Below are 27,849 nucleotides of genomic sequence, written 5' to 3' on the forward strand. Positions count from 1 at the left end.
TAGGAGAATACTCCTCTTTGAAGTATCTTTAAAGAACTATCAAAAAAGACTCTAATTATTGTATATAATATTATAAATATAATTCAGAAATATTTCATAGAAATTTCCGTTTGATAATTTAATCGAAAATACATAGTTGCGCCTCCGCATTGTTTTCGTTAATAAGCATAAGCGAGTTTAACAGGTATGGTTAGTGATTATTCGTAACGAAATAGTGATTGGGTGTTTAATTATATTCATAGAGAGTTGTAATTTACAATTATAGACGCTTTCGTCCTTATTTGGCTAACAACTGTTTCGTTTTCTTCTAAGTACTTTCTTATAACACATTAGTTGTCTTTTGTCCTGTTGTTTTGGTTTGTTATAATGTTTTCTTATTCTATCGATCGGTTTCAACCTACTCGTATTATACGATACTACATTCTTATATCTACATTCAAATATGAATTTCCTCCACAAGACATAGGAGTCAATAAAATAAAAATACCCTTAATAAATCATTGCCTCGACTTTATCTTATTATTTGTAGTCTGCGCAATGTGTTTTCCTCTTCCATTAATTTCCTTCATCCTATATACTTTGGCTAATCCTTATTTTATTTACATTTTTTTATTTAATTATTACACAAACTTCTTCATTTCATTGGTTACTTCCATCTACGTTTAAAAAAATTAATTATTTAAAACGATACGAAAAATTATAAAGAAAATCCAATACATTTCAAACATTAACATTTCATAGACTTAACCAAATATCACGTATGTTTCGAGTTTATCGACAACAGCTTTCGCGAAGGCTTATACGATCATGTTTTATTATCTCCGAGATTCGATGCTTACCCAATCCCATTCCAAATGGATTTATACAGTAATCTTATATACTAACATTGTCATTATCATAATCGTACGATTTTCTTTTACTAGTGCTTTGTAAGATGTTATTTTCGAATAATGTAGTATCTCGTTTTTCTTAAAAGTTGATATTAATACGATCTATTTGTTACATTTCACTCAAGGTCGCAAACCACTAAACTACGATGTACTGAAAATATGTAATTATGTGAAATCAATCACATTGTTTTATAAAATGTGAAACAATGCATTTAAATTTTCAATTTGAACTAAAACCTTAACCTATTGTATAATAATACTACTCGTACTTACAACACCACAATCTTTTTTATTGTCATTTAGTAATCTTTGCAGTACACTAATCAAATTTTACATTGCATTTATTTTTTCTTTGTCTGCCATTTTATCATCATTTATTAATATTTATTATTATTATTTATGAAATTGTTTACAATTTTGATTCGGAATACATCTTTTCTATTCTTACTCTCATTTCTAACAAAGTAAATGCAGACCGTGACCTAATTAGATGTGTAATAATTACATGTTATAGTACAAAATCAATAGTCTAAATTATATTCAAATTTCGTAACCATTAATTTTCCCGTTCCTTTTATAAAGTCGTACAAGTTTACATTTAAATGGCAGTTGGATAATCTCTAGGGATGAAGGCATCTAATGCTTTCAATTAAGCGTAACAGTTCAATAATTCGGGCAATTGATTCCCTGAATAATAATTTCAGATATTTAAACTAACAAATATGGTTTGTTGACTAGAAGGGGACACTTAATAGGGAATATTCGCCGAAGGTCGATATTAGAGGAGCGAAGGGCTTTGGTCGGGTCTTTAGTTGGTAATTGGCTGAAACTCCGATTCATAGTTATATTGAAGACATATTTGTTCACGACTTATGTTTGATTTGAATATTTATAAGATCGATACGAGTAATATATTGTTATATTAATTTATGGCATCACTTTATAACTATTTTTTATTATTAGCTGTTAGTGTAAATGCGACTACTTGGTTTGATAGCTAGTGAATTTTTCCCAAAAATAACTTTAATTTTAAATATTCATCATATCATCGTATTAACCTTTAACTGTCTACTGCTCAAGATAAGCCTAACCTTGAGGGTTGCCACACTTGGCAGGCAGATTGGCAACCACAGTTAGGCTATGGAGATATTTTAGGAGAGACGCCGCTGCCACTCAACCGCTCTGTCTTAGTCGTCCCTTACGACACCCACGGGAAAGGAAGGAGTGACCTATTCTATGCCGGGGCCATATAGCAATTTTAAATATTAGCTATTCGTTTAGATAATAGTAATAATAAAACAAAAATACGAAATGTCTGTTTTCAGAACACCTACAGGATAGTAAGACCAGGCTAAGTTCTTAAAGTTAACATATATCCAAAATGTTACAAGTGTCATTATTACTTGTAAATTCAGCAGATTCTAAATTTAAATAATGGCAAAATTATTCAGATAACTGTCAAAATATAATCTGAAATTGAAAACAGTTTGAAAATTGATTTATTGGACGACATTTATAATTTATATGAATAAATCATAAACGCTCACCTAAATGTGGAACAATATAATGTCCAGACAGTAGATAAAATATTTTTACTATTCAGTCTATTCAGTTATAAGTGGGTATTATCATCAACATCATATCAGCCATTAACTATCCACTGCTGAACATATAAGTGGGTATACAGAAAAAGAACTTATTTTTATTTATTGTTATTAGATCTTCAATAAAAATAGTTATATAAATTATATAATATAATATAATAATATATAATAGTTATATAAATTATATATATTAAATAGTTATATTTATAGCAGTTTTTTATATTCCATTTAACATTTTTGAATTTACTGGGTACAGAGGAATAACACCTGAGTCCTCAGGAATGGCAACGCATGGGGGATATCATGGGCGAAACAGTATATTCTGTTACGTCCATGGTACTGCTCATGTCTATAGGCGACGGTTACCACTTTCCATCAGGTGGGCCGTCAGCTTGTTTGCTATTCTAAGTTTTATAAAAAAAAAAAAAATATAATAAATAATAATTTACAGATATGAAAGAGGATACTGACTGACTGATTGACTGACTGGCTCATATGTCAGTGCATAGCAGAAACCGCTAAATCTAGAATCTTGAAATTATGTACATAAGTTCTTCATATAGCCTAAGTGAATAATAAGAAAGGAATTTGGGAAACTCAACCCTAAGTAAGTAAAACTTCCAAAATCCACGTGTATGAAGTCGCCGGCAAAAGCTAGTAGAATGATATTAATCTTTAGTTTTTAAATAGTACATTTAAATTTACTTTGACAAAATATACGTCTTGAAATATCTCCCTTTTTATTACAAAATATTTTTATAGTAATTATTCTCGCAATTCGTCCTCATTTTTTGCACACCATGTCTTGGTTGCACTTACCATCAAGTGAGCCACACGCTGATTTACTTTCTGTGTTTTAAAAAAATTAACTTATATGATGATTGCGAGAAAGTCCTTTACCTGAAACAATAATAGTTATTATTAATAATAATGATACAATAATTGGGTACTACATAACAACTATCATAAGGGTTTATATACAAGTGTCATGTGACTATTATTGTAAAATTAAAAAAAATATTTAGCATATAATTAAATATTCTTCATTATTTTATATACCTTTGTATAGTAATGCTATAAACATATATATTATAGTTTATTACATATTCAATGAGACTATTCAACTGTAACTGTTTTTGTCTCAAACCGTTATGAATTTGTATGTATAATGAATGTAAAAACGTTGCAGGATATTAGAATAATATTGTAAAATTCATATTAACGACATTGACGTATGCATTTTTTTTCATGAATTTTTTTACACAAATTCATAACCACTCAAGTAAGAGCTGGATCCGATTGAGATTGCATAATGTTCATAATCTACTTTTTTATGAAAATTATGTACCACCTCTAATACTTATTTATTTATTTTATTTATTCTTTATTGCACAATAAAGTTTTGTACAAATGGCGAGCTTAATGCCATATGGCATTCTCTACCAGCTAACCATTGGATAAAAACAGAAAGCGTATGAAGAGCAGATGTGGTGAAAAATATGTGACTATTATACATAGTAACACATTAAGGCAATACGCAATATAAATATAATATACACATAAGAAATGCACATATAATACATAAACATTACTTTTAATATATATGGATAAACTAATACATATGAAATATATACATATATATATAGATACATACATACACATAAATTAAAACAACGATAAGCTTATACTATACCACTGAGGTGGCAAACAAACATACAACTCACTCATGGTAAGCGGTTGCAGTAGCTTATGAGCGCCTACAATACCAATATACAATATTAATAATCGGAAAGTTATCAACCAATATCAATATCAATCTATCTGTGTAACTATTCCGTTTTCTGTATGGACTTGTGAAAGGTAACATGATCAACTCTTAAGTTGCCTTCTGTAGTTATGATCATTCATGATCATCTATGTTTACAAATATACAAATAAAAATGAATCGCTAAATGTCACAAACCCCAAAAATCAAAAAGGGTTGTATCAATTCGTCAATTTTTAGGTTCTAACGAAGAGAAAAATTTTAAAAATTACGAGGAGAAACATGAATAATAGGATATTCATGTGTTTCCTTACAAATTATTCTTAGGCTATAGCTATTTAAATATTTCAATCAAATATTGACGTACTTTTGACAAAATTATGTTAGTCAGGGTATATATTTTAACTACTCGAGCAAATTTTAACTTCATTCATCTATAGAAAGCCGCATTATCAGCAAGTAACATAAGCGATAAATTATTTTAGAAAATTCTACCAACCCGTGTGAAGCCGGGCCGAATCGCTAGTAATTAACACTTTCCTTAAAACATTCTCTTCGTCGCTTTGTATTACAAAATAGAAAAAAATATATAGCATGTCCAGTTACATTGCGAATCTTGCTTCATTTACCTCCCCTATCTGGGTAGTTACTTTGAAATTGGTTATCATATTATCACGTACAGCAAACTATATTGAGAAAACTGTAGTTTAATGGTACGGTGGTTATTTTACGTTTTATATTGAATCACAGCGATTGCATTAGGCATTGTAATCGAAATCATGTACGTAGGTACTTGATAAGAATGCTGTGTACATGGGAACGATAACGCCGCTGAAACTGTGAATTTGAATTAAAACGAAACAATTTCGTTTTACCACTCCAAAATAGCTCTGGGCGACTAGAAATGTACTAGAAATATCATAAAATATTTGACAAATCTTTTCAACGTATGATAATATAGTAATAAAATGGAATCTGCGTACATATCTACAATATATTTGTCATTGATACGTGAATATGAAACGACACATTCAATAAAAGCTATTTATTGATTCTTTATGGCTATGTCTTTATTTGAATTTTAGGTATACTCGTAATAAAACTTTATTTGAATATAATAAAATAGACGTAAAGATATTTTAATGATACGTTTTGTAAATTTTATGAATTTTTAAATTTTTCTTCGCAAAAAATTGTATCTTTAATCTTAATAAAAATAATATAACACGAACAACGGTCGATCTCTATCAATTGAAAAAGAATTATCAAAAAATTTTATTATAAGTATTTTTGAATAGTCACTGTTTTACGATTCTAGTTCTACGATTATGGATAGATAATGGTATCTATCCATATCTATCTTCTTACATTATTAAATTATATATGTAGAGGAAATACAGGAATATACGCAATATATAAAAGTATGTGATAATTTCTATCATTAATTAACAATTTTATAGTAGATACTTAAAATCTACAGTAAATAATAGAAATAATTCTTTGCGGATACCTGTATATTATAAACACAAAAATTAATTTTACTAAAAGTATATTTTAAAGATTTTAACCTTATCTAGATACAACAGCCCTATCTTAACCTAATCTAATTTCCATAACCGTAGATAGGTCGCTACCTTGTCTATCAGCAGAATTAGAGAAATTATTGCACGACATTAATTTAGAACGTGTTGTGATAGAGTAAGAATACCTATAATGTACTTTTTATACCTAAAGCATCGTAAAAGATAATAAAAGATTTATAGGGTTCTCTTTAAATCGAATAATCGAAAATAACTTACTTCATTATGAGACTGCTGATATCGAATAAGAGTACAAAGCAAAAATCAATTAATTGATTGAATTAATTATTACTAGTTTCACTTAGAGGGAGTTTTGATCAATTTAAAAATATATTATACTGCTCATGTCTATAGGCGACGGTTACCACTTTCCATCAGGTGGGCCATCAGCTTGTTTGCCATTCTAAGTCATATAAAAAAATATATTAAAAAATTCCGATTTAAAGTCAGCTAATATATACCTATCTATTACAATTTTTATAACAGCATAATTACTGGATTTTATGATGAAATTTGACAAAGATTCATCTAGAAAGAATTCAAAAGAGTAATAATATATTTTTTTTTTATTAATATAAAAACTTAATTGTAATCTTTTTTTAATAGTAATATCGCATGATTCTACTACCTAATTCCGTAAGCACTTATTGCAAAAAAATGAAGATAATATGAATGATAAGACAAGATGGACATAAAGATACTGCATCATCAAAAATTTACACAAACATGAAACGCGGAACACCTTATCTTTTGTTTCGTTTCACAAAATACACATTAAACTAATTACTAACACATATCTGTATGGATTACCTAAATAAAGTGACTGTCACTCGTATATGTATCGTAATTCATTCAGCATATATTCATTATAGTCGTATTTTATCGCCGGCTGTTATGATTGTTCCAGTGGACTGGATTTGCAATCATGATGTCACGCCATTCAATAGCCTGCCCTGCACTAACAAGCGTATCTGGCTCCTAATTTCACATTCAATCGACCGTGTAAGGGTGTTCTAAAACACGTCTTCTGTATGCAAATTATTGTTTGGTTTAAGATCAACGTACATGAATAGATCGATCAGGTACAATATATTAATCTATTCTTCATTATTATCTATTATTCAATATAATAATTACAATATATATCAATTTTCTCCTGTGTTATTGTTATTTAAATTTTGTACCCCATGTTATGGAGTGGGCGTTAATAGCTGCGACACAGTCTCTTTGTGACTAATACTTATTATCGATCCTAAAAAGAAAACTGTAAATTAAGCTAAGGATCCCAAATAAACATTTTTATTTATATATTATTTATTAAACGGTAAATTTAATAAAAGGAAATTCCTGATAACATGGCTTTGTAATTCATATGACATTTATATATATATTATTAGTGAAACTCACTATTAACATAGTAACAATAAAACAAGTGTCTTTTAAGATATTGTAAAGTGCCTTATGTGACTCAACGTGTGTGGGTGGAACGGATAGCCCGAAAAACAGATTCATGATGTTAGAAAGTAAGACTCGTAAGAAGGCAACAGACGAAGAGAAAGAATGACAATATAAAAATTGGGCAAATGAGAAAAAAATAATTTAAGTAATCGACTTGAGATTATCGTCAATGTAAGTGTTACTTGTCCACATACATACATATATCATCTTTAATTGCTTGTCCATGTAATTTAAAGAGGATTAAACGCTCTTAACGATATAAAATTGATAACTGCTTTTTTTAAATAGCTTTACGGCTTTGGACATTTCCTTTTTAGCCCATCATAAATATCTATTACTCTTATCTTCTTGGTTAAATACAGGCACGCACAGAATTTTCGAGAAAACTCGTCAGGCATCTACATTCATTTTTTTATACCACTGAGGTAGCAAACAAGCATACGGCCCACCTGATGGTAAGTGGTTACCATAGCCTATAAACACCTGCAATACCAGAGGTATTACGCGTGCGTTGCCGATCCTGAAGAAACCTCTTTACGCCCCTTTTAAAGAACCTCATGCTGTAGACTCTTATAGGGAGTGTTCGTGGGAGGAATTTATATGTATGATATATCTTTAATGAACGAATCGCTTAAACTCCTGCGAATACGTCCATTATTCTACAAATACTAGTAGGAAATCTCACCTGGTTGGAACCTGATTTATCTATCCCCGTGAGAATTCCCAAAAACCCTTGCTTAGTGAATTACATTATGGTACCTATTATGCACAAATTAAATTGTTAATTTTTAAACTATAATTCTGACAGTTTCTAATTTCGTTATTAGTAACTAGACTTGATATTTCTTTACTCATTATTTTTTTTTTTATATTTATTTAACAAAGACACTACTGATTACGTATTGTGTACTTTTCCATAATAGGTATCACACTAATTGGCCCTTAACATGAATCCGATGTATTATGAGAAAACAAACAATAAATTTCTAAAAGCAAACCACATAATACCCTAATCCAATGAGAGCCAATTAAAAAAATAATTTCCCATACGAGACCAATTTCGTTTGCGTTGGCGTGCCTGCTATGCCAGCTGTGATATGTATTATTAAGCAAATTGAAAATTAGGAATATTTTACTACGACTTTTTTGTACATTTGAATAAATCTGTTGGACAACATTTTTAATAAAACTAAAATATCGGTCAATCAATCAGAAACAGTTTCTTTGTTCAACATGTGTTCTAAACCGTTCTTGACAACCACTGTGAGAAGGTAACTGAAAATAAAAAAAAAAATAGCGTGGATTTGTACCTATAAATTCACAAACCATACAAGCGCTAAAATATTGAAATTATAAAAAGAAACTATAATTTTCATTGTTTGCGTATTGACACAGTTACTAAATTAATTATTCTACATAAATTACAAGCAGAGAGTTAAGTAGTTGTTATATTTACTAATCTGTAGTCATTAATACTAATATTATAATGATATGTATATAATAGGCTCAGAAATCAATGTCAAATCATACTTTCACACGATCATCAAAAACCCGTTACCAATGGCTGCGGATGTGGCAATACGGTTCTATCATAAGCGGCAGGCAGAATAGAAGCTCTAAAACTGGTTTTTCTAACCATTCAAATAAATATATGAGAAATAAAGAAATTATATTACACGTTATTTGGATAAATTGAAGATGTTGCTTTACAATGGAAACCTGTTGCTTCAATCGTGACAAAATTCATATAAGACCAATACAGGAGTAAACTAAGACCAATTTAAAAAAATAATTATTAAATTGGCTTAAAATTCAGGAATTTCTCTTGAAATTGCTTAAGAAGTAGGATTTTATATCCTACTTCTTAACCTATGTAAGGAACCTAGTATGTAGAATAGATAGAATTTACATATTAAATACCATCCAATAAGAATTCCCAGATGGGAAGAATTATAGGCATTTACATTGCAAAATATGAGATAAAATTATCATGACAACACGCAAACATCTAAACGGGCTGTATGTTGTTGAACAAGTACACTTGACCGACGAATGGCCTCTGGTGACACCCAGTTCGCATCATGCTTACCTGACTGCTACCAAGCAACACATATCGATACCATACCAACGAACAATTTCAAGGTACAGCCACCTGTTATGGGTATAGCGAAATCAAACGCAATGACGCGTGGTAACGGCCACGAAACCAGTCCTACGCAAGTCTTGGCAAAGTACTCATTTCTTACTTGACGATTAATGCCTCGATTACTATCTCAAACTCCATAATGAATGCGTGTGCATCGTTCCTTTTGCAGTAAAATGATGGTTCAAGGAATCAACGGAGCGAATGCAGCAATACTTAATTAAACTCAAAAATACGCATTCAAAGTTAAACAATGTATGATAATGTACGTTCTTTACGTATTTGTTTTTATAATAATTTCTGTTTCTAAAACAAAAAAACCTGGACGAGTTTTTTCCAAAATAATATATTAAAATATATATAAATAAATATAATAACAATCAAAAACACTTATTTTTTGCAATAAAAGAGACTACATACATTGTTAATACTATTTTTTTAAGATTATAATAAGTTTTTTACGGATAAAAATTTTAATTAATAAAAAAATTGCATAATTATGTCTAGTACATACCAAGTAGATAATATTTTTTGAAGAATTCGCTCAATTTAGAAATTTGTACTAATATGCAGTTGAACCTTCAATTAGCCGATATAAAGCACTCGCAACGGTAGATATCACGCGTTCACTGAACTCTATTCACACGCTTTTTCATTGAGCCAACCTATTGATTTAATTAAATTGTATAGATTTTCAATTGAGGAAAAATTTATGTGTCGTGTGAATATTAAGTGCTGTGTATAAAACGTACAGAATGTTTCCATTTATTTGTAAAATATTTTATTCTATTAATAAATAATCACTTCCCATGCGGCACATTTTATCGAGGCAGCGGCCCCAGATATTGCAGTATTTCCTCTTTGGATGGCTATAATTTTGAAGACTTTAGTAATCTTGTCTCAACAAAGCCGATTATAAAATAATATTTTGATAGTTTATGGCCGCCATATTTAATTGGCCTTACCATTATATCGTAATAGCTTGTAATACTAGAATTTGCGACGTACTATTTATAAAATTCCATGAAACCGTTTAGTTTTAAACATTTAATAAAAAATTCAAAACAAACATACTACATACATACATATCGTGTATGTTTATATTAGATAGATATTATATTAATATTAGTTAATTATTCAAACATTCTTATATAAAACTAATTCAATTGAGTGCCATATGATGTTTTGATGGAAAAGTTCCCCCCCTCCCCACCACTCAAGATAGATGCCTATTTTCAACAGTAGACAGTTAACGGTTGATATGATGATGATGATGATGATGCTGTGATTTTGTTTTATAATAAGCGATTCGGTTGTATAACACTGACTGCGTAGTCATATGACCTTAAAATTAATTTATGCCAAAATATATTGTAGAATTGAAATTTGATATAGTTTTAAATCGTTATTATTACTAATATTATAAATACGAAACTGTGTTCCTTTGTTTGTTACCTTATAGCTCTTCAAGGACTTAACTAATCACTATGAAATTTGGTATACACATACTACATGGGGTGCATAAGGATATAGGTTTATATCCACGTCAGTATACATATTTCGTTCACACAGACGAAGACACAGGTAAAAGATAGTATTTAATTTCATAATAATTAATTATATAGTAGTGTAGATAGTAGAATATTTGTTAAAAATAAAACGTAAAACAGAAAAACATAACGCATACGGAAAACTACAGTAAACAACAGTACTAAAGTAACTGTAATTTTATTATAATGTAAATAGTAATAGAAGTACAAATAAACCACGGAAACACACAATGCAAATCTAGAGCAAGGATTTTGTCCATATTCAAGAAGTCAAATGAAAAGAAAGGCGTAACTGAAGAAACAGGTCACAATATTTTACCTCTCTCTAAAGACTTATGGAAATATATTCGTTTCCTGCTATGGTTATTATGAACGAGTCGTATCGTAGGTAATTAAATCTATTTTAACACTATAACAAAAAAATATAATTTTAATGGTATAGCAATTTAACATTCTGCCTCGACTTCCGATGGTTACAAATTTGATCCTTACACAGTACATTATCAATCATGAGTATTATTGTTTGTATTAGTAAGGGTATTTTCTATATTATATTTTATATATTATATGTGCTATCTTTGATACATTTCATAAAAAAATTTCAGGCCTATTAATTGCATAATACCTATGTAGACAAAGCTGTTTTAATCTCTAATTGTATAAGTATTTATCACAATATTTTTCAATCTTCACAATGAATCATAGCTGTCTTCTTGCCTTTAATGTTTTTAAATTATATATAGTCGTAAAATCTAGATTAAAGTTTATGGAGTTACTGACGCAGATTTTAATATTAATAAAGTTTTTGTAAAGTTTTATATAGTACCGAAATAAGAATGATGTCACCTTATATTTTCTTGTTCTTATTCATAACTCTAAGAATATGTAAAGATATTAATATTATGATTATATATTTAACCCATTGTTTTCCCCTCCTTTTTAAGTAAATTAAATACCATGTTTTAATACGTAGCATTTAAAAAAACGCTTATAAAAATCTTCCCGATAAAGTATCATGTATTTCAATATATTTCCGTACATAATAAATACATCGATTGTACCAATAAATGTTCGAGGTAAATTTACCTATCAGATGAGAACATACATAGAATATTTATTAATGATCATACAAATCTATTAATCAAAATCCCTTTACATGTTTAAAAAATAAAATACGTAGTAACAGTAAAAATATTTGAAACAGATAAATACTGACTGCAATTTACTTATTTAATATCATTCCAAATAAAATAGACATAGACTATAAAATGTCTATCAGCAGTCTGTTACCAATCTCTTTGCTTACATCTACTACATAAATCACTACAAGTGCTATTTTACCATAAGATGTTATCATCATTCGTGATCTGCAACCGCGTAACTCGATATGGCTTAACAAAGATATTTTCAATTTCGCCTAAATATAACTTAAAAAGTATGATATGGGGTATTTAGCTAGTATTTTATGTCATTCATGTTCATTAGTACTTAACAAGGGGGACTAAAATATATTTATGGCGTGTACATAAAACACACGAACGCCATTACGCGGTACGTTTATAGCATCTTTTACGACAAAGTTTTTGTTAGAATAGTCATAGCTAGCGTTCCTCGCTAATAAGGTCGGGAATTTATCTAATACTTAAATTTTAAACGCCACTTTTACAATATGTAGAACCCCTACGTAAGTATTGAATACTTTGTAATAATGTAGTTTTACACGTGTTTTATTGTAACATATGTATACGATATTACACCTCGTAAAACAAATATTTAACCTAATAATTAAATTCTAGAATAGTTCTCAATCACTCTCTCAAACTCAATATTAGATACTTAAATAAAAAAGTCTGAGCTAGTATTTAAATTGGATGCTATTAAACATATATATATATATATATATATATATATATATATATATATATATATATATATATATATATATATATATATATATATATATATATATATATATATATATATATATATATCATAAATCTACGTTAGCTGTTAGTGTATTGTCATTTATTTTTTTTACAATTAAAATCTTAATTTAAAGAACATATTAACATACACAGTTAAAATAGGTTTATTTTTTATTTTAATTTTCAATTCAATTCAATGTCCATTAATAAAAGAATAGTATTTCAATCTTTTTAATTTCAAAAATGGTTTCTGACTGTACCTGTATAGACAAATCGTCAAATAGGTAAAAGTTTATGATCTGAATCACATTTTTTGTTATTAAACTGACTTTATATTGTCGTTATGTATATTTATATGTAGAAGTATACATATGAATACATAATGGAGGACAAATACTTTCACTGGAAACTACATGCTGCTGATAGTTCAGCAGACGAGACATGAGGGCAATTTTTACGCAACACAGTGTTTAATCTGTATCGGAAATGTTTGTCGCGATTACATCCTCGCGACGACAATGGCGCGATAGAAATTGTAACATTCACCCAACTCTATTAGTCCGTTACGTGCACGCTTCCGGGAATTCCGTTGAAAAATGCATTTTCCATTCCATTTGCGTAATTGGACGCCAAATATTTTGGGTAATGGTTCTCTCCGCGTAATGAACGCCAATTTGCGTACAACTGGGTACGATCTTAAGTCAAAGGCTTGTTGATGGTTCGTTGAAAAATGGACGGAATTTTGGGCCCGAAATAAAATGAAATATTACATAATACCAAATGATAAGTTACGTTAATTTCTCACACTTACACGGTATGTTAAAATATAAAGTTAATTTGTTTAAATAATATTGTATTTTTATGCCCATTGTTAGGAATAAATTCGTTCTATTTATCACTAGTTAGTCTAGTTACAATTTTATTACAATAGTAAGATTTTATAGTAAGAAGTGGCCTTATCACTAAGCGATGTATAAGGATGTCTCTGTTCAGCAGTAGACAGTTGCCGGCTGATATGAATAATGATGAATGATTTTGATTTTGGAAGTCATTCCTTTACCTCATAGGAAGATGATTGCTTTTTAAGAACTTTGGTACTTATATACACGTGAAACATCAAAGAACAAATTGTTTTATAATATTACTATATCTTAGATTAACAAATAAGATATTTTTATATTAATTGACTCGGCTGTGAAAAATAAAATTACTGTATCCTGAGCATTTTGGTTACATTTAGTACCTATTAAATAAATTAATAATTTTAAATTTATATATACATCTTTTAACTGCGTTTTTATTGGATATAGTTAAGCACTAACATACGTATATCTATCATAATTATTAACGGCATATTTCATGCTAAGATGGTGGTGAAACTACAAAAGCCGTCAAATGTTAATAACTGTGCTGAGCTAAAGACAAAACCACAATATTTTGTGACAAAATAATCGGGTTTGTGTTGAAATATGGAATAATGGTTTGTTTGAAATTCGTGAGGTTAGTTTTACATTCTTAAGTATTTCAACTTTAATTAAAAATATAAACCAAGTGGATATTTTTACCTACTTATGATTAGTACATATATTATTAATACATTATTATATTGATTACAATTTTTTATATTGAATGCAATTGCCCATGTAATTCCAGCATAGAATGGGGCCATGCATTCTTTTTCTGTAACTGTCATAAGAGGTGACTAAGGAAACTATATGGTCGAAGAATGGAATCGATATGTTGATATTGATTATAAAAGGTGACAGAGTCGTATAGTCAAAGCGTTCTTAAAACTGTTTTTATATCCCTGTGGTAATAGAAAATGAATACAAAGTATCAAAACTATTTTTATCCTTAGGATATCGATATACACCGCCTCTTATATATCGATATATAAGGCTAAGGACCATAGTACACTAGTGGAATACAAAATTCATGATAGTATAATTTGTATAAAAGATTTTTGTTCCAGAATTTGAATTTTAAGGTCAATAATAAAATAAGAGATAGAATTATCTAAAACTACTGAACTGAAGCCTAAAACTCAAAATTTAATTACGCCTCCATGGAGATTTGCAAAAATTAATGTTTAATTTTACAATGTTAATTTTTTTAAATAATGGCATTACATTGGCTAAGTGACGAGTATAAACGTTTTGTATAAGTATTTAAAATACTAATAGTATGTAATATCCATATAAAATCGGACGATTGCGCGTCGCAACCGAAAAATTGAATTATTCGGTTTTCGACACGTGAAGTGACGTTATTTTACAATAATTACAAAAGTTTTTTTTTTTTTTTAATATAGGTATTATACGAGTACTATTGACATATTTTTTAAATAAATTTAAAATTATGCATTTTTTAATTTTCTTAAACTAATCTTACTAGTGCGAGTTTAAGATTTAATATTATTACTATGCATCAATCTCTATGTCACTAACGTAATTTAAGTTTGTTTTTCTTTAAAAAGTACAAATATGGTATACTTATTCAATTAGTGACATTTTTATGGGCCTACTATTTTTATTAAATTAATCACCTTTTTTTTTCTTCAATTTAAATTATTTACAGAGACCACGACATAAAGTGGAAAAACTCGTTCAGCGTAACCACAACCTCGCGTTCCTTACGAAACCAATAAAGGCTGCATGCATAGACGCAACAAATTTTTTTTATATAAATAACAGTTAAAATCCGATTTCCCACATTCCCACGAGCGACGAAACGGAAGCTTAGAATAATTGCTTACAATACAATGCACGTTGCGTCTCTAGCTAATTAAAGTCTGAATTGTCTTCATACAAATGTTGTCTTGGGCACACATTTGAAGGTAAGTAGATACTTATAAATAAATTTAGACACCTTACGGAAGTAGTTGCTGCAATCTCGACCTTCGTAATTGTTGTACATTTTACTCAATTGAGAAATTAGATAATTCAATGTCAAAATATCCTGTACGTATTAATTTTATTCGTATTTAGGTTATCAAGAATACAAACTTCTAAATAAAAAACCTACTTGTATTTTATTGTCATCATCATCATTTATATAAGATGGAGGGGGTTCTTTCAATACTGTATTTGATTGTGCAAATTACCACTCGAGAACATTTCTTCCCTATCGGTTGTCGGTTTTTTGGAATGGTAACCCCGCCTGCGCTATCGAAATACACTGGCGGGGATCCAGTAAGGGCTTATAGGTGAGGTGAAGCAGGTCAGTTAGCCCACCGTGACGAATCTAACAATAACTCAATCACGATAGTTTTCAGGGGGGACGACCTGGCAGGGTATATTGCTTCTCATTATTTATTTAATTTCACTAAAATCGTTTAATTTACCATTTAACAGGAACAAAGAAACATCTTGCATTTGAACTATCATTTTGAATAACAAAGATATGTACAGAATACACTTTCATAAGATTCGCTTCTGATTTGTAACAAATTACGAGTACAAAAATATTTCCCATAACAAATTTAAAACACATTTGCCTAGTTCTTAGTTTTTTATCAAAACCGAACATTTAAAAGATATTAAGCTATTCTCTATTCGTCTTAATTGAACATTTAGTTTATGAATACTAAAAGTAAGGTACCTATACTAAGATGCATAATTGGGTTCAGCTTATTATGGTTTCCTCGCTATATCGGATGACAAGCGTTTAATGTGTATTATAGAGTCTGCTTCATACTTAGATTGAAATATTTAGTACTAGTTACGATATACTATTCAATCTTACCAAATTACCTTACTAAAGTAAAATAATAATATTAAAATTTTCATCTTTTCAATCGTGAAATTCTAATGGTGTATTTATACATACATACGTGCAGGCATGAATATTTCTCTCTCCCTCCCATTCTCTATCTCTCTCTTTCTTCCGTTACCTCTCTCTCTCTCTCTATGTGTGTGTGTGTATGTGTGTTTGAATTTACTTTCTTTTTTGAGTCGTATATATATAATTATTTTCAAATAATAGATACAAAACATTTATCAATCAGTTGTCATTGAACGTATCTGAAAGGGTCTTAATCCGAGTATAATTAAACTGTCGTATTCATTAGGGGTATAATATTCCGCAACGTGACGCTCGGTACGTCAATGTTTCATGGAGTTTGAGCAGAAAACGTCAAATTTAGTAAAGACTCCACCATTAACCAAATTAACTGTGTCTAATCACTTAGGTAACTAATTTACAATATTAATAATTTAAATATAATTGCTCACGCAATGTGAAACTTAAATAACAGAAAGAAAAAGGTCTAGAAAGAAATTAAAGCATCACAATAAGATTATTAAATAGTAAATATTATTTAAAACAAAATAAAATAACCTTTTTAAAAACACTTTTTTTACAAAGTAACCAAATATGTAAATACAAATTCAAAATATTTTATGACACGAATAAATTAAATTTATAATTTAATCTTGTTCACCTATCCGTATAACAAATTCCGATGAAGTCAGTAAAATCGTGGATTATTTTTTATTGCCTGATAGGGCAATAAAACTTTAAACAAAATGCATTAACTCTGCATCATGTAAGTAATTTGTTTTTTCTAAAGACAATCAAAATAATAACCAGTCATCTAATAGACCTATGTTGTAAAAAAGTAGACAACAATTATTTGGAGATAAATACAAACCAAAATACCCAGACCTCAATGAATTTAAAAAAGTTCTTTCTCAAAAAATATAATAAATATTAATATTATTTAAATATTACATGACCATTATTTGTACTATTACAAAATTTTATAACCATTACTATTAAATTAATAATAAAAATATATCTAGTTTCTTACAGAGGTACACAACACAGTGACAATTTATTAATCTGAACATTAAAATGATTAATCGAACAACGTGCACACTTTATCTGAATATGCTAAATAGGTCATTAATTTGAGTTATTTCAAAAATTTTAAATTATTCGTTTAAAAAGAAATTCTTGTTAGACATTCCATTCAATTACTTTAATGTTTTGTAGTAATTTCTATTCAAATAACCAAAATTCTAATTTTCATTATACCGGTGTCACAGTGTAAAGAACAACCAGTGGTCCAAAACTTTTGACGTGTAACAATTATATGAGAATTCGAAAAGCTAAAAATAAGAAACCGCCTTTTAGACTGTACTATTAATATGGCATAAACATAATCAATTACAAAAGAATTAACAAAATCGATTCAGATTGGCGAGGATTATTACGTAACGTATAGACAAAAAAAATACAGACTTATTGAGAGCCTCCTCAGATCAATGATTTCAATTTATTTTTTGTTAAACACAAAGCTATAAAGTTTTTTATAGTAATTTCTGATCAAATAACCATAACTATCATAAGTACTATTATCAAAAGGGAGAATTATCAGAATTGATTTTGAATTAGATAAAAATATCATGTAACATACGAAAATAAATTGAAAACCTATTTTTTTAAGTCACTTTAAAATATGAAAATCATTACGCACTTTATTAAGTAACACATATAAAACAGTTTACAATGAAAACGAAAATAACTGTCAAACTTTTAAAACATTATACGACCATTCTATAAAACGGGCTATATTAGTGAGCACGTTTAGAACACATGACTTGCGCTTACAATTGGGGCTGATTTACGACTATTGTTCACTGCACAGGATCTGGAAGGTAATATTGCCATAACATTTGTTCTCCAAAAGGGGGACGCGAATTTTGCAAGCGGCGTTGACGTACAGAAATATGGAAGCCGACGTATATAATTTTGATTACCTTACTCGTACACAAAACGAGGCGGTATTAAAGAGCTCTCATTGTTTAAGATGCTTCTACATTCGTGAATTATGATACTTAGAAAGTTGCAGAGCGTATAATAGAAAATTATTTATTTGTAATACAATATACAAGATTTTAATAAAACGACGTTAAGAATAATAAACAGTTATATGCTCATAACTTTGTATAATCGATCTTTTTGTCTTTTATAAACAAACTAAGTGAAACAAAAGATTCCTTAAGAAGCATGAGTCGAAAATTGCCAAAAATTAGAAACTCTCACAGTAATTGCACAGCAAGATATGCCGTGCAGTATAAAATTTTGAGTCTCCCGTCGCTACGTTAGTATGTTAATTAATACTATAATTCTAACCCAATCTTATAATCTATAAAAAATATGTAACAGTGCAACCCTGTATTTGTTAATAAAGTTTTATTATTATTAAAAAAAATCCATGTTGCTTTGGAAAAAAGTTTAGTTTCGCAGCCAAAACTTCTTAATGGTATTTTCGATTTCACGCACTATAAAAGCGTAATTATGATACTCCCTAATTAAAATCCCACGAACCATAAAGCGTGTCTTCAAATTTTATACATTAAACTAACTACCAAAAGAGATTTTTGTAAATTTGAATGAAAATGTACAAAACTAGTTTCACTCGGAGACGACCACGTTATTTCCTCTTAGTAATAACCGTATTCCTTTTTTCAACAACAGCGTTGTATTATAAAACGTTTTTTATATTTAATTTATGACTTTCTAGTCATGATTTTGCAACTAACGTCCGTAATTTTAACAGCGTCCGCTGTTTGGCGGAAACCCATTGACACGTTTCGGTGCGTCATTGAACAGATTCACCTCTCTAATTACTTGCGTCTTCAAACTATTCAAGGCTCCGGAGATTTAGAGAGTTTTGGAAACTATTCTGGTTCCAATCTTTCATCCCCTGTACTTTCGCTAATCTAATTTTCAAACTTCAAATCATGACTGGCACAAGATTTTCAAACTTGTACTGCGTACAGAAAATTATTTAGATCTGTAAATAATTCCTGCGACAATAGTAGCTTAATTGCTTTTAATTTCAAAAAGTAATTTGAATTGAACTGAATGCTTATTATGTGTAATAAAGATAGATCACAAAGACAATGTATTATTTTGTTTCACTACTTATTCATTAAAATTGTTTTAGTTCGCAACTAATTTAGAGGAATATCATTAATAAAGGAATATAACATGTAATAATAAATTAAAATAAAATAATAAACGTAATATATTTTCCATAACATTCTGTAACTGGTGCAATAAATAATGAATAAATGAAGTCTCATGAAATTCTACCATTATTATGTTTAAATATGGCTTCTATAGAGACAATAATCTTCACAATTTTACTGCGGTTGTTAACTACACGTTTTAAAGTAAACATTTACTTATAAAAGATTATTCAAATGTTATAGGTTATAAGATTCCCTTGACACGGCGGTAACCTCCATATGGCTTATTGTGCGCAGGCGCAGCGTCAACATAATCACACTAATCCTTATGTTTAGTTACAATCGTGTAATTTTATACCATAACATCATTTACAGTTGCGCACACAGCTTGTTAGGTATTATTAACTTGGATGAAACTTATTTGAATGCTTTGATGTTATATTGTAGTATAGTTTTAATTATAAATTTATATTACGAAATGGTGATGATGTATAAATTTTACTCGCACAATATTTATCGAAATTACTATTTAATTTATTAAAAAATATTTAATTAATTATACGATTTCATACAATTTACTATTAGACGTGTCTAATTATAAATAAATGTGTATATATAATTTAAAAAGCACAATTTTATGAATACTTTGAGCACAGAGGGTTTTTATTGCGTGTCACTAAATTGCATTTTAATTCGCTGTTCGGCTTCGTTATAGATAAAAAGTTACATATGTTGTTTATCAAGGACATTTTTGTTTGTTCCTAACACATTAAGATAAAAATAAAGATAACAAATTGTAAGAACGAATTACAAAGTAATGTTTTATTTTCACTATTTGTGAGTAAAAAACTCATAGCTATCCTGTACATATATATGGTAGACAAGTAATTAAGTTTCATTTTTACAATCTTTCTAAAAATATATCAATATAATAATAGTTATTTACTTATTACTGAAACATATAGTATCTACAATGACACGTATACCCATAGGTATTATTATATATTCTATATTATTATATTCTAAAATGATAATTCATTTTAAAATATAAAAGTAAGATTTCAAAACAGTTCAAACCAATATGTGGAATTAATATATTTATTGGTAGATCTACAGTTTGTAATGAAATATCATTCCCAAATTTTAAAAATTGCTAAGTATTCTATATTTGACAGACAATGTTAATATTGCATGTGCCAGCCTTAATTTAAAAATTATTATCAAAGTAGTATCAAATTTCAGAGAAGCTAAATAAGTATATTTAATTTACTCTATTAGTTTCATTTGAGACGAGATTGCAAGTAGCAGTGATTATATATACAAATACATAATCAAACAGTTTCAGACAACGGTACACATTAAACATAGCAATAGATTAATGATACATGCCAAAAACAACAAACATTCCCTAGACAAGAATACAAGTTTATAAATAAACTACTTAGTGTCTGATGAGATAAATTGGTTTCCCGAAGAACCTAGGGTAATTATGTTTGTTGACGACCATTTGACGTTTATTTCTAATAATTATATTTCAGTAAGGAATATAATTATTCGAAATAAATTCGATGAAAAATATTATTAAAATGCTGTATTCTGATTTTTTTTTATTTTAATTTCTATCAGTTATAAGTTTATTTCCACCTTATTTCCAGTGTTATTTAAAATAAATGCAAAATTGAAAACCGACACGTAGGTGACACATAGGTCTACAAACTTTATAGTACCAATGTAAACTTAAATGAATTTTAATGCTTGTTTCAAACATGATTTCATCTGGATATTTTTAGAAATATTTGATTACGTTCTCATCTATTCTAAGATCATAAACAGTATTCGTAATAATCAACTCTTTTTTGGGAGTCGTTATTAAATTTCTTATTAGTTAACTTATTTTTTTTATTTAAAAAAATAAACGAATTGTCAATATTCTTCTTAGTAGTTGCTTTTTTTATACGACTTGTTAAAAACAGGCTGTTATATATTTAGGATTCATAGTATATTGATCATAACTTGAGCACGCGTCATGCTATCAAGCTATCTCATACAATAATTAAAAAGGTATAAGTTTATAAAGATATTTCGATGTTCATATTATTAAGATATTTAATGTGTTAGACTCAATCACTGAATCTGAATCATGACATTCGATGTATATTTCACAAACCACATGAGTGAAGCCACGAGAACAAAATGTAACATAAAATTAAAAGGAATTATATTAAATTTATACAAAAATAAAAAGTACTATAACAGTATCCTACGAACGAGCTCATTTTTGGAATTTAGACATTTAGAAATTATGGAGTTAATAATTACATTTGAAATAGTAAAAACAGAATTTTGTCAGTGTGCAGTAAACAGACGTATTTGCCCTGCTTGTTATACTATCGCTATTAATGACTATCCTGCACAGCTTCGTGGAGATTTATTTAACCTATATATCTGACAGTTACTAAGTTTTGTTTAGTAATTCTACATCAGAAAATAGGCATGTTGTTAAAAAAAAACTGTCGTCTTTTAAAAATTTTATATCGTGCTCCCAAAATATACGTAAAAACAGTGCCATATTTCGTGGCAAAATTAGTATTGGATCAATAAGTTAGTAAATTAATTCCATTTATTATATATTTAAAAGTAATTGAAAAAAAATTATTAAAATTAACAGAGACTTTGAGTGATGTAATATTTAAGATATCATTTTTACAAATGACTTGTATTGTACAGAAACTTAATATTTTTTTGTTCCTTAAAAGGCGCAAAAATGATAATTCATTACTTAAATAAAATACAAAAAATAAGGTCCTAATGTAATGGTAACGATAATTTTATTGTTTGTTACATAATCACTTTTAATCGGCTGAGCAAATTTAATAGTAATTTAGTACGCAAATCATATTCTAGAGTAACACGTAAGAATACGGGCAGTCGTAGGAAAGGCAGGTTCTGTTAAAAGAAATTAAAATTATGACTATAAAATTTTAAACCTCCACTATTTAATTTATTAGGTATAGAATGTTTTACTAAAGTAGGTGTTATTTTGCGGAAGTCCATATCACTGGTTAATTGATTATAATTATTTTGTTTGTGGTAGCGGAATTAAACAAAATAATGCAAATCAACTAACCAGAGGGCCTATCATTAAATGTTTTCCGAGTTTCGGGGTCGAACAAAACACAAATTTGCTGTTAAAATTACATGATACATGCTGTTTAAAAATATTAAAAAATGTTAAAACATCGTTCCTTTGGACTTTTATGGTAGGATTTATGAGGAGCGAAATGTTAAGCTCCATTTACTGGGCCGATTTCGGTGTGATCGAAAACACGAAACTGAATCCAGACCTCCAGGTATATAACAGTTTACCTGAAATTGTCATTTGTCTAACTAAATATATTTATCTGCTTTTGTGTTTATATTACAAAATAAAATTGCCGCAGTGTTATAGATAAAAACAAATTACGAAAAAAGGAATTATATTTTCATCGTCTTTGATAATGTGATAATGGCAAAGATAAAAGAAAAATACTCATAGATATAACAGGCATATAAGTAATCAGTGTTATCAAAAAATACATATAGGTTATTAGTTTCCGAATATTATTACTCGATTGTTTCTTAGTACACATTACTTATGAGGAAAACCGATGTCACTGGAAGGTTTTACAATCACTAAAAGAATATATGAATATAAAACAGCATTAATCTTAAGACGTGCCGTATCCAACACAAACAGTTCATAAGTGTACATATACGAAACCGGTATACATTAATAAATATTTAGTGTCCACATATATAATTACATTTCTACATAGTTGGAACACTTAAGTGAAAAATCTGTATGTGAATTTACTTGTATTAATGTCCTATTACTGAGCTCTTAATAGGATAAATACTTAGTAGGAATATTTACTATTTATCATGTCACCTCGGAGACCTTCGAGTATAACAAAGACAATGTAGGAACTCCGAAGACATCATTCAACAACTAATGGTATCATGTCGGCCAAGTGGCTTGGTATAGTGTTTAATCCTGGATTTTCCTTCTCTTGCAATAATATCTTGTGTTATGTTTCTTTAATTGTCTAAACATAGATGATAATAGAAGTGGTGTTAAAGTAATTTTCTTTATCATCAACAAGCAAAATATGCCAACACAAAAGAATAATTTAAAATTTAATGTCAAACCTCCATCTGATCTAATTTCATCCTCATTGTTTCATCCCTCATTGAGACCTCACCATTACATACCATTAATTATATGGCTATACTATTACATATTTATTCATTAAATACCATGCCGTCTGGGAATCACAGTAATAATAAGCTATATCTTCCTCTTATATCCCAAGCCCAGCAGTGGGACGTTAATATGTTATTAAAGTCATGAGAGCAATCTCATACACTGAATGCAAGTATGACAGCTGATAAGGATCAATGGAAGAGGAAGACCCCAAGTAATAAAAGACAGGGTCAATTCTCTGCCTTTCATAAGAAACGAAAAACAAGGTAAGGTAGTGATAATTATAATATCATACAAAACTATTAAAATCAAATTACAAATTATTGACTATGTATACCCACATCTGATCCTTATTAGATATCTTAATTTTATTAACAAGCATCGAGTAGTTACCAATCTTTTACTTGAATCAAATACATTCTTTGATTAAAGATCCATAATAAATCATCTCAGTTATTAATCTGCTAACGGATAATCTATAAATGATAGTAAAATGATCTTCAATACTATTGTTCTTATAACTACCTAATGATTGACCGCACGCAGAATCTCCCACGCTACACGCCGATCTAAGAAAAAAAAACTATTAAAAAAGCAAGCCAGTTGTTCAGTCAATGAACCCAATAGGTAGAACTAAGATTCCACAATGCAAGAATCCTTTACTTCGAACTTGCGAACTTCATAAAGACCGGCTCCGTGACATTCCGAATGCATCGAATCACATTACTATTCGCAAGGCATAACACCAACCTTGAGTATGGGTTTACCACGGAACTGTGAACTCCACAATGGAACACAGCTAATCCAAAATTAAAACACAATAGTGTAATTTTTTTTAAAAACACATGTCACTGAAAATCCACAGGTAAGGAAGGTAAAATTCGAAAGCTCGCGTCCTGGCAGCGCGGTGCGGCGACGTACGTCCGTACGTTCCAATATGCACAGACAGACTGACTGAACTGAGGTATGGTACGGACGGAGGTCCACTTGGTCGGAGGTCGGAGGCGATTGGAGGACGGAGTGAAACGGGATGCGGTTTGAGATGCGCGCATCGCCGAGCTTCCGTTCGACGTTTGATAAATTTGCGCCAAACATTATGTCCGTATCATTCGCACATATTCGATTGGTACTTATATTTATTCTTGTTACGGCATTGATCGAAATAAATAAATCACTGGTGGTGACAGAGGAAAGTAATACTTTTTAATACAGTAATTCATATACCCAGTTGAAGGAGATTTACAATTAACTCTGTAGATACAATTCTTATTTACAGATTTATATGTTCAAATGTAAAACATAATGAATGTAACTAGATAGATAAAACGTATCATATATCGAGTTGATAGGTACGTCATTGATTAGTAATTATTTTCCGATAATGTGTTGTTATTCTGCAGACACGTTGTCATTTATATTAATGATTTATACAAACATACAAGAAACGTTAAATAAATGTAAGAAACTAAATCCTGCAAACGTACGAATATTTGAAACTGTACCTATAAATTTTAAGTAATAATCAATTATACTGTTTCTGTTAGACATGGACACAAGTAAGATCAAATCTGAATTCTGCAGTTAAACTTTATAAAGATACGGGTAAAGGAGGAATTAATAAAATAAAATTTAATGTTTCAAATTTTCGAACCCCGTATAGAGTTCTCAATATAACACTTTTTCAAAAAATTTAAAATTATTTTTATGTTTATTTCACAATTGTGGTCGAATTTCTTGTCATTTATTTATTTTTATATCATTATACTTTTAGTTACAGTTTGTATTTTAAGAGAATGTTATTGTTACTTTTACCTGAGGGAGACTATGTACAAAAGTCGATTGCTTTGATTGGGTACCTCTGTCCCATTCGTGTTTCTACCGTGAAGCAGTTGTGTTTGCATTGCTATGTTTCGGTTTGAAAGGTGAGATATGGGGTGAATTTACAGGGTACAGAAGAATAACATCTGAGTCCTCAAGAATGACAACACATGGGGGGTATCATGAGCGAAACAGTATACTCTGTTATGTCCATAGTACTGCTCATGTCTATAGTCGACGGTTACCACTTTCGATCAGGTGGGCCGTCAGCTTGTTTGCCATTCTAAGTTGTATAAAAAAAAATCTTTAATTATCAATAAATAAATTACGTATGAAACAAAAATATTATTATTCATGGAGACGAAAAGAATCGGTGACACATAATTATATTTTTATTCTGTCACGAATAATGTTCTATACTAAATTTAATAAATAAATAAATATATACCACCACCACGAGAAATAAATTTACTGCTATTGGCTAACTGAGCTGACTTCATCGGCATAATTATCATACTCACTTTTGCTACGTCAGTCTAAACTAATACCACAGGCGAGATAACTATTCTATTATCACGTACATAAAAAAATCTTTCTACAGTCGGGTAAAAGATTAAATTTTTACTGTGATCAACAAAACACAAATAGAACAATGCATTGCACTCTACAGTCAACCAAGCGTTTAACACAGCGCCAGTGTGCATCATGCGTTATCAAGTGGGCACTTCCCTTATCAGAACCGGCGTGCTCCACATGCCTATTGAATTTTATTTATCTCCAGAGCATTTCTACATTTATTTATGCATGTTCTATACAAATAGAGTAGCATCGTTTTATAAATTAGTAAAATTACTAAATACGGAAGTATAACAACTTAGTCTTAAGGAATGGTAGCGTATAGGTACCATGCGTAAATACCCATACAAATATTGGTATTTGTCCCTGGTGCTGTACAACTTTTTTTTTTATCATTAATATATATATATATATATATATATATATATATATATATATATATATATATATATATATATATATATATATATATATATATATATATATATATATATATATATATATATATATATATATATATGTACCTATCTAGATATGTATCTAATACAATTTATTGTTTATCATATTATTTTTGCACCATAAATATTATGTACAGACCCTATACATACTTTTCGTTTCATGTTCTTAAGCTTGACTGGAAGAAATCCCTTTAAGGGATAAGTCCACCTGTGTACATTTTGTATTATTATATTTATTATAAGATGCATAAAAATATAGAACTAGATATGTATATATGTATGTATGCATAAAAATCCGCGTGCATGCTATAAACACTGCATTTATATTCGTACTATATATAATGTAGATACATTTTAAATTTTTATAACTCGCCAGACATTGTCCTTCCAAATTACAAAAGTCGATTGCTTGGATACCTCTGTCCCATTCGTGTTTCAACCGTGAAGCAGTTGTGTTTGCATGACTGTGTTTCGGTTTGAAAGGTGGGATATGGCGTGAATTTACTGGGTACAGAGGAATAACACCTGAGTCCTCAGGAATGGCAACGCAGGGGGGGGTATCATGGGCGAAACAGTATACTCTGTTATGTCCATGGTACTGCTCATGTCTATAGACGACGGTTACCACTTTCCATCAGGTAGGCCATCAGCTTGTTTTTCATTCTATGTTGTATAAAAAAACCTTTATCGGATTATTACAAAAATTAAATAAATCTCTCTACCCGTTCTCTAATAACGCTTTTACCAATGAACAGCAATCAATTTTTATTAATATATATTTAAAAATATAAAAAGCACTTTCAGAATTGGCAAAATGCGAATGATTCACGCTCACACAAACTCAAAACCTAACACAAAC

At 29.3% G+C, this 27,849-nt stretch overlaps 1 protein-coding gene across 6 annotated transcripts in view; it reads right to left on the reverse strand.

Moving 5' to 3' along the window:
• The window catches only part of LOC113523154 (putative polypeptide N-acetylgalactosaminyltransferase 9), a 183,585-nt gene extending 158,277 nt beyond the window's left edge, over window positions 1-25,308 (reverse strand). For 3 of the 6 annotated variants that reach the window (XM_052891725.1, XM_052891723.1, XM_026909053.3), the window contains exon 1: window positions 24,889-25,292. The gene's annotated coding sequence lies outside the window, so the exon portion shown is untranslated. Of the gene's footprint in view, window positions 1-24,663; window positions 24,858-24,888 lie in introns of those variants that run through there. The other 3 variants (XM_052891726.1, XM_052891729.1, XM_052891724.1) reach the window with 3 other exon arrangements.
• Between the last annotated feature and the right edge of the window lie 2,541 nt (window positions 25,309-27,849).

The sequence above is a fragment of the Galleria mellonella genome, unplaced genomic scaffold (genome assembly GCF_026898425.1).
Source record: "Galleria mellonella isolate WM207_F2 unplaced genomic scaffold, CSIRO_AGI_GalMel_v1 utg1432, whole genome shotgun sequence".
Classification (NCBI taxonomy): domain Eukaryota; kingdom Metazoa; phylum Arthropoda; class Insecta; order Lepidoptera; family Pyralidae; genus Galleria; species Galleria mellonella.